Source organism: Leucoraja erinacea, chromosome 2, assembly GCF_028641065.1.
Source record: "Leucoraja erinacea ecotype New England chromosome 2, Leri_hhj_1, whole genome shotgun sequence".
Taxonomy (NCBI): domain Eukaryota; kingdom Metazoa; phylum Chordata; class Chondrichthyes; order Rajiformes; family Rajidae; genus Leucoraja; species Leucoraja erinaceus.
Window position 1 is genome coordinate 63,016,993 of NC_073378.1, and position 9,275 is coordinate 63,026,267.

Below are 9,275 nucleotides of genomic sequence, written 5' to 3' on the forward strand. Positions count from 1 at the left end.
TGGAGAAGTTGTCAGACTGAAGATCAAGAAGACTGTAATCTGGACAGGTCAACAGACAAGTTTACAGATGATTTGGGAACCAATTATAGAGGGGGAGGTACAGGGGATTGTTATAGAGGGAGTGGCTTTGGTCGCAAAAGATCATTTGGGTCAGACTTCAGAAACAGGAAGAGCAAAGGAGAAAATCCATGGTTCTCAGATCAGAAATTGATTTCTGTTCCTAAACAGGTGTGCCAACGAAATGCCGAAAGCAGCAGGTATCAAAGAGCAGGGCCGTCTGGCTCTATGTCACAAGGTGAGGTTGATTACATGGGAGAGAAAAGCAGGCACAAATTGACTGAATCAACAGTAGAAGGGAAGACCTCAATCTTTACGAGAAAACAAATGATACCAGTTGAAGATTGGGATGCAGAGTATGACACAAAGCAGTCAAAATCAAGTTTCCATGAAGAAAAATCACCTGCACTTCAAGAAACTAAATACCAGCAGAATAGACCAACACATGAAGATTGGGAGACTGATTATTCTGAGGGAAAAGCTACAAAGCAAGAGAACCCATCACAACCTGAACTGTCTGAGGAAAAAATGATAAGTAATGGAAAGGAGAGCAATGGTGAGGTTGATAATTCGTCTTCCCTCGTATGTGTTCAGAGTACCACATCTGAAGTCAGTAACATATTTAACATCATGGAGAAAGATGCCGCTATTGTGGGCAAATTTGGAGTAACAGCACACACAACAGAACTAGGACCTTAAAACATTCGTCATCATGCTGATTCACTGAATCAACTACCATCTGCAGAGCCTTTTGTGAAATCTAACTGATGCAACGAAAACTTAAGAAACATATAAGAAAGATTTAGGGGGCAGCACAGTGGTAGACTTACTGCCTTGCAGCGCCAGAGGCCCGGGTTCGATCCTTACTAGGAGTGCTGTCTGTATAGAGTTTGGACGTTCTCCCCGTAGGGTATTCTCCTCGTGCGCCAGTTTCCTCACACATTCCAAAGACATGCAGGATAGTAGGTTAATTGGCTTCTGTTAATTGCCCCTCGTGTGTAGAATAGAACAAGTGCATGAGTGCTCGCTGGTTGGTGTGGACCCATTGTGTTCAATGCCTTGTTTCCATGCTATATCTCTTAAACTAAAAAAACAAAGAGCATGAGGGAGAGAATCTAGTAATGCCATATGTTAGTGGCACTGTACCTTTGATCATGCTCTGAGAGAAATATGAATCTGGTTATTTTTAAGGTAGTGGACTCTGATGTCAACAGTATTTGAAATGTGGTTGAATTATGTCTTTATCATTTTTAATAAAGATCTAGCAGGATCAGTCTGATAATATTCTTTGTATAAAAAGCTGCAGTGATATGCGGGGGGAGAAATCTGATATTTGCAAAATTTTAATGGTCTTTATTTGACAAAATGTGTTAAGAAATTGCAATTTTTAGCTGTAATGTTGAAGTGTAGTTGACTTTTCATTTTCTTGGCATTTTGGGACAGGCATTGAATAAATGTACCACAAACACGGGGGATGTTCTCTCAACTGCTCCTGCTTTATGGCTCAACTGTGGTGAAGTGTGTTGCAGCAATCCCACTCCCTCATCAATGTTCTCCACTGTACTGTTGGCAAAATGACCACAAAGGAAAGGGAATCATTGTTTTGATGCTCACAATCAGAGCATGTGATGGTGCCTGACTGTGTGTTGGCTATATGACAAATTTCCATCCAAACATTGCATTCTTGTAAAATTATTCCCCCGTCACAAGCTTTAGAGTAGCAGAACCGTTCAGTTTTGCTAAGGTTTTTCCTTTTGAGAGTATTAAAGAAATACATCTTTATAAGTTTTCCTTTGCAATGCCTCACTAATTATTTTAACCACACAAACAATGTTGAGGTACTGACAAAGGGAATGTCACTTTTAACATTGAAATCTGCATTGTTCACACAACATGAAAGCAGTTCTGTGCTGAGATGGGTGAGCACATTCCAATGGATCAAAGAGATGGATTTGCATTTGCAGACATTTCTGTGTGATTTTCAGCTTTTCTTTTTGTTTGAGGTTAAATTTTATGGAAATTATTAGCATCTGTATAATGAAGACATAATCAGGGAGATGCTTGTAAGCAAGAAAATTGTCTAATGTTTAAAAATAATAGCCAAATAACTGGGGCATTTCAGTGTTAAGTAGTTGCACAATTCCTTTTACAGTTTTTGTAAGCTTTTAAAGTTTGTTTTAAAGTACAATTTTTATACTTGCTGTATGTGCTATAGTTTAAACAAAAGGGTGCTACAATCATTATGATAATCAACAAATCTGAGTACAGGGGTACTAATGAAAATATAACTGTTTAGCTCTTGATTTTCTTATCCCAGTTTGGGGTTAGATAATTCTCCTCATCCTCGCTGAAGCTATTCAGGTAGTTTAAGAAACACAACTCAAAAGGGTATCATAGAATTGAGGCATTTGCCAAAAAGTATGTTAGACTTCATAAGGCTTATGTTTTGGAGTTGGTAAACCTAATTTGATGTTTTAAATTATTTTTATTACTTGTACAAAATAAGGAATATTTTCCATGTAAATTGTAATGGAAAAAAAACCTTGCTTATTTCAAATATGGTCAAATATAATAGTATCTGTTTGAACTCCCTCATTAAATAAAGGTTCTTTATTCTCCATCGCTAAATTGGAGATAGTACAGTACAAGGATCGAGGTAGGTTAATATAAAATATTTTATTGCCTAAAGGGTCATATTATTTACTCACAGTTTAAGTATATTGAGATTAGTATATTCCTTTAAACTATTAGGTGAATTTTTGTTCTTGCATTTTAAACACCAGCTCTTACACTAGTGGTAATTTCATTTTTTGAATAACATTAATCAACAAAACAATTACCATTCTTGACAAAAACTAGCCTCTGGATATATCCAGGTGATGACAAATTGTTGGTGATGGCCATAAGCACCATATCTAAAGTGTATATCGTTCACAATTATCGTTCCAAATTTTTCCGTTTTACCCCTGGGTGTGAATTTGGAAATTTTGGGTAACAGTTATGTTTTATTTTCCAGTCATCCTAGCCAACAGATGTTGGATATTTTGAATTATTTATAACCATCTACAATAGTATTTATCAGCTCCAGTTCAAGTAGGAATAAAGGTTTATTCTTCTAAAATGTATGTATGGGGAGCTACAGTGCCCTCTATAATGTTTGGGACAAAGCCCCATAATTTATTTATTTGCTTCTGTACCCCACAATTTGAGATTTGCCATAGAAAAAATCACAGGTGATTAAAGTGCACATTGTCAGATTTTAATAAAAGCTATTTTTATACATTTTGGTTTCACCATGTAGAAATTACAGCAGTGTTTATGCATAGTCCCCCCATTTCAGAGCATCATAATGTTTGGAACACAACAATGTCATGTAAATTCAAGTAGTCATGTTTAGTATTTTGTTGCATATCCTTTGCACGCAATGACTGTTGAAGTCTGTGATTCATGGACATCACCAGTTGCTGTGTGTCTTCTCTGGTGATGCTCTGCCAGGCCTCTATTGCAGCCATCTTTAGCTTATGCTTGTTTTGGGGGCTAGTCCCCTTCAGTTTTCTCTTCAGCATATAAAAGGCATGCTCAATTGGGTTCAGATCGGGTGATTGACTTGGGCACTCAAGAATTGAACATTTTTTAGCTTTGAAAAACCTTTGTTGCTGTAGCAGTATGTTTGGGATCATTGTCTAGCTGTAGAATGAACCGCTGGCCAATGACTTTTGAGGCATTTGTTTGAACTTGAGCAGATGTGTCCATACACTTCAGAATTCATTGTGCTACCACCATCAGCAGTTGTTTCATCAATGAACATAAGTGAACCAGTAGCTTCAGCAGCCATACATGCCCATGCCATAACACCCCCACCACTGCGTTTCACAGATGAGGTGGTATGCTTTGGATCTTGGGCAGTTCCTTCTCTCCATACGTTGTTCTTGCCATCACTCTGTTACTCTTCATCTCATCTGTCCACAAGACATTTTTCCAGAACTGTAGTTGCTCTTTTAAATATGTTTTGGCAAACTGTAACCTGGCCATCCTATTTTTGCAGCTAACCAGTGGTTTGCATCTTGCAGTGTAGCCTCTGTATTTATGTTCATGAAGTCTTCTGCAGACAGTGGTTATTGACAAATCCGCACCTGAAGAGTGTGTCTGACAGATGTTTGGGGATTTTTGTATATTATGGAGACAATTTTTCTGTCATCAGCTGTGGAGGTCTTCCTTGGCCTGCCAGTCCCTTTGCGATTAGTAAGCTCACCAGGGATCTCTTTCTTCTTAATGATGTTCTAAACAGTTGATTTTGGTAAACCTGATGCCCCTGTCCCACTTGGGAAACCTGAACGGAAACCTCTGGAGACTTTGTGCCCCACCCAAGGTTGCCGTGAAGTTCCTGGAGGTTTTTGTCAGTCCCCCTACCTGCTTCCACTACCTGCAACCTCCGGCAACCGCCTGCAACCTTCGGGAACCGAACGGAAACCTTGGGTGGGGCGCAAAGTCTCCAGATGTTTCCGTTCAGGTTTCCTAAGTGAGACTGGGGCATAAGGTTTGGCTGATTTCTCTAACAGTTTTATTCTTGTTTCTCAGTCTCATAATGGCTTATTTGCCTTTCATTGGCACAACTTTGGATGTCATGTTGCTAAACAGCAATAAAAGTTTCCAATGGTGATGGAAAGACAGGAGGAAAGACTATGTGCTGAGAGCTCTCTTATACCTGCATGAAGGGCAATTAAACACAGCGGAACAATTACAAACACATGTGAAGCCATGTGTCCCAAACATTATGGTGTCTTGAAGTGGGGGGGACTATGTATAAACACAGCTGTAGTTTCTACATGGTGAAACCAAAATGTATAAAAATACCCTTTAATAAAATCTGACAATGTGCACTTTAACTACATGTGATTTATTTCTATTACAAATCTCAAATTGTGGAGTACAGGGGCAAATAAATAAATGATGGGTCTGTCCCAAACATTATGGAGGGCACTGTATTCAACATCTTTCCTGCAGGGTTCCTAACCTCTGCTGTATATGCAATTTATAGACTACATTTTACATGATCTCCATACCATTTTCTCCTGAGTGTTTTATTGTCATATGTCCTGAAACAGAATAATGTCATTCTTACTTGCTGCAGCACATCAGATATGTAAACACAGTGAACATAGTACTCTGTAAACCTTTCTTCTGGCTCAAAAATGACGAAAATTGTCAGAAATTGAGAATATCTTATTTCATTTCATGAGATGAAACCAAAATACAGTATGACTAAACTTGTTAATTTTTCTGGTGTATTTGGAAGGGAAACTCATTAATGTGTAGTTTTTGGCAGAAAAAGGCTTTTTTTCTTTGTTGTTGCAGTTATCTCCCATTTCTTCTACTGGGTGAAGATTCTTAAAACAAAGCAAAAGAAAAACACTTATTACATTTTACCATATAATTCAGATTACTCCTATTTCACTCTCTTTGTATTGTTTTAAAACTTTCCAGGACTAAAACCACTGTTCTTAAGCAGTGAATGTAATGATCAAGATTTACAGATCATGTCATTCAGTTAATAATTTGGAGGTAGATGCCCAGCCAAATGACCTTTGAGTATTAATCTTGCAGAATAAATTGGTTGGGTTGTGTTATAAATATTCCGGTTCTTTAATTGTGCATCCTGCGGGATCAATAAGTCTCTTTATGCTTCATAAATATTTATTTGGTTATTAATGTTATATCCATCATGACCTATATTTGTATACAGAAGGTTACAAATTTGAAGGAAAGCTTTTTTTATTTCAATGCAATACTAAATTACAAACATTGATAAAAGGCTGTTATTGCAGTGTTTCATTTAGTACAGCTGTTGAAAAGGCATTGTTACGATTTGTTTTTATGAGTAACAATAAAAGTTTGAAAATTATTACCCAAAAGATTGCGTTATTTTTTACTAACTATTCTTTTGTGTACATTGCACAGTTACAATTCATGCCCACCCAAATGGGCCCTTCAACCCACAATGTCGGTGCTGAACATGACACCTAGCTGAACTGCTCATCTGCTGCAATGATACATATCCCTCTATTCCCTGCACTTCCATGTGCCTATCTAAAAGCCTCTTAGACGCCACTATCGAATCTGCCTAACAAATTCTGCCTCATCTACTTCCCTTGTGTGGAGTTAGCCCCAATCAATATTGAGGAAGTTAAGGTCACCCACCACAACAACCCTGTGGTTCTTATGATCTCTCTCTTTCAAATCACCGGGACAAACAATCAACTGATATCTACTAAACCCACTGACTTGCAGTTATCTGGACTAGACCTGATCCTACCCTGCTTTTTGCAAAGACGCCGTCCCCAACTCTCAATATCTCCATCTCCGCAGCATTTGCTCCCAAGATGAGGCTTGCTTTAGTAAATGTGTTTTTCCCCAAGCAGTCATAGATGGATCCCTCACACGCACCTCCTTTATGCGACATAGTTCCTCTCTCTCTCTCTCTCTCTCCCTCTCACTCCCCCTCCCCATGAGAAGGAACAAGGACAGAGTTCCTCTGGTCCACACTTTTCACCCACCAGCTTGGGCCATCCAACATATAAAATTCTCCAACATTTTAACGGGATCCCACCACCAGTCATATCTTCCCATTCCCACCCCTATCTGCTTTCCGCAGAGAAAACTCCCTCTGTAACTCCTTGGTTCACACATCCCAAACCACCCACTCCCAGGTACTGCAGGAGATGTAACACCTGTCCCTATACCTCCTCCCTCACATCCATCCAGGAACGCAGCTGCCCTTCCAGGTAAGACAGAGGTTAAATGCACTCCCCCTAAATTTATCTACTGCATTTGGTTCTCCTGATGTGGCCTCCTGTACAGCAGCAAGACCAAGCATAGACTAACCAACTGGCCATGTGCTTGTTTAGCCAAGGCCTGGGGGATCTCTGAAATAGTGGGGAACATGAGATGTTGTTTGGAGAGTGGAGGAAGAAGAGCAATGAAAGCAGGAAAAGAGAAGATAGGAAATGGTCGTAAAGCAGGCTGCGAAGTATATGAGGTGGGACAGTTGGAAAGGTATTGGAGGCGAGGATGTCATAAGAATGGAGAAAAATTAAAAAGAATGCAAACTAGACAAAGGGGAGGTAGGTATGGGAGTAAAGGATCAGATAGGGAGAGATTAAAGAGGGATAGATAGTTTGGAGAAAGGGAGGATAGAGAGGAAAATAGAGCGATAGAAAGGGTGAGAGGGAGGTGCGGAGAAGATGGAAAGGACAATTTTACATTTTATATCAGTTCTGTCTTGATTATACTTTTAGGTCTCAAATCCATAGGTTTCAATCTTGGAGCCAAATGGTGCAGAGAGAAGCAATGTGTACTTTCAGTGTGAGTGGGCTTCAGGTCCTCATTGACTCATTCACTGAGATATACAGGAGAATGGATCTTTACATCTGTCAAGCAAAGGTTTTTACAACTGTCAAGCAAAGGTCACCACACTTCCACCGTGAGCGTCCACAATTAGTCTCTGTAAAACACAAACAGTCTTTATTTTGGCAGACATCTTTCAACAAAGGCAGACATTGATATTGAGGTTCATCATTGTCCTCGGTGCACCACATTGATGATGAAACCCTGAAACCAGACGCAAACCTAACTTGTGCTCTAGAAGGCAGCAGTGATCCCTTTTCCACTGTGTTCAAGAAGGAACTGCAGATGCTGGAAAATCGAAGGTACACAAAAATGCTGGAGAAACTCAGCGGGTGCAGCAGCATCTATGGAGCGAAGGAAATAGGTGACGTTTCGGGCCGAAACCCTTCTTGACCTGAAACGGTGAGAGAATGGAGCAGCTGGGCTTGTACACTCTGGAGTTTAGAAGGATGAGGGGCAATCTCATTGAAATATATAAGATTGTTAAGGGTTTGGACACGCTAGAGGCAGGAAACATGTTCCCGATGTTGGGTGTCCAGAACTAGGGGCCACAGTTTAAGGATAAGGAGTAAGCCATTTAGAACGGAGATGAGGAAACACTTTTTCTCACAGTGAGTGGTGAGTCTGTGGAATTCTCTGCCTCAGAGGGCGGTGAAGGCGGGTTCTCTGGATGCCTCCCCAGGCCGCGGAGCTGAACCGGCCCGTTCGCAGAGCTCGGATTCAGCCGCGGGACTGACATTACTTACCATCGCCCGGTGGGGTCACAACATCTGAAGCCTGGATCGCCTTGGCGCAGAGGGAGAATAAGAAGGGACGAGACAAAGACTTAAGACTTTTGCCTTCCATCACAGTGAGGAGGTGCCTGGTGAACTCACTGTGGTGGATGTTAATTTGTGTTTATTGTGTGTTTTTTGTCATTTTGTACTATATGTAGGACTGCAAGGCAACAACATTTTGTTCAGACCTGATTGACAATAAAGGCTACTTTGACTTTGACTTTGAGAGAGCTAGATAATTCTTAAAAATAGCGGCGTCAGGGGATATGGGGAGAAGGCAGGAACGGGGTACTGATTGGTGATGATCAGCCATGATCACATTGAATGGCGGTGCTGGCTCGAAGGGCCGAATGGTCTACTCCTGCACCTATTGTCTATTGTCTATTGTTACCTAATCATTTTCTCCAGAGATACTGCCTAACCCGCTAAGTTACTCCAGCTTCTTGTGTCTATCTTTGGATTGAGGAGGGGAGGGGATAAGGGGGCGTGGTTGGACCCCCATTTACAGGTGCCCTCCCCTCAATTCTTTTTATAGGTGCCCTCCCCTAAACCCCTATATTTACAGGTGCCCTCCTCTAAATACCATTTATAGGTGCCCTCCTCTAATTCACCATTTGCAGGTGCCCTCCTCTAAATCCCATTTACAGGTGCCCTCCCCTCAATTCTTTTTATAGGTGCCCTCCCCTAAACCCCTATATTTACAGGTGCCCTCCTCTAAATACCATTTATAGGTGCCCTCCTCTAAATCCCATTTACAGGTGCCCTTCCCTAATTCAACATTTAAAAGATGATCACAAAATATAAACTAGATAATATTACTTTATTGTGCTGATAATAATAATCTGATTAATAGAGATTCGGGTCGAGATCCTTCTTTAGACTGAAAGTCACGGGAGAGATATCGGTGATGATGTAAAGAACAATGAATAAAAGATATGCAAAAAAGTAACAATGATAAAGGAAACAGGTCATTGTTGGGTGAGAACGAGCTGGTTCAAGAGAGAGAATTCCCTCGCTCCCATAGATCAGGCCAAGTTG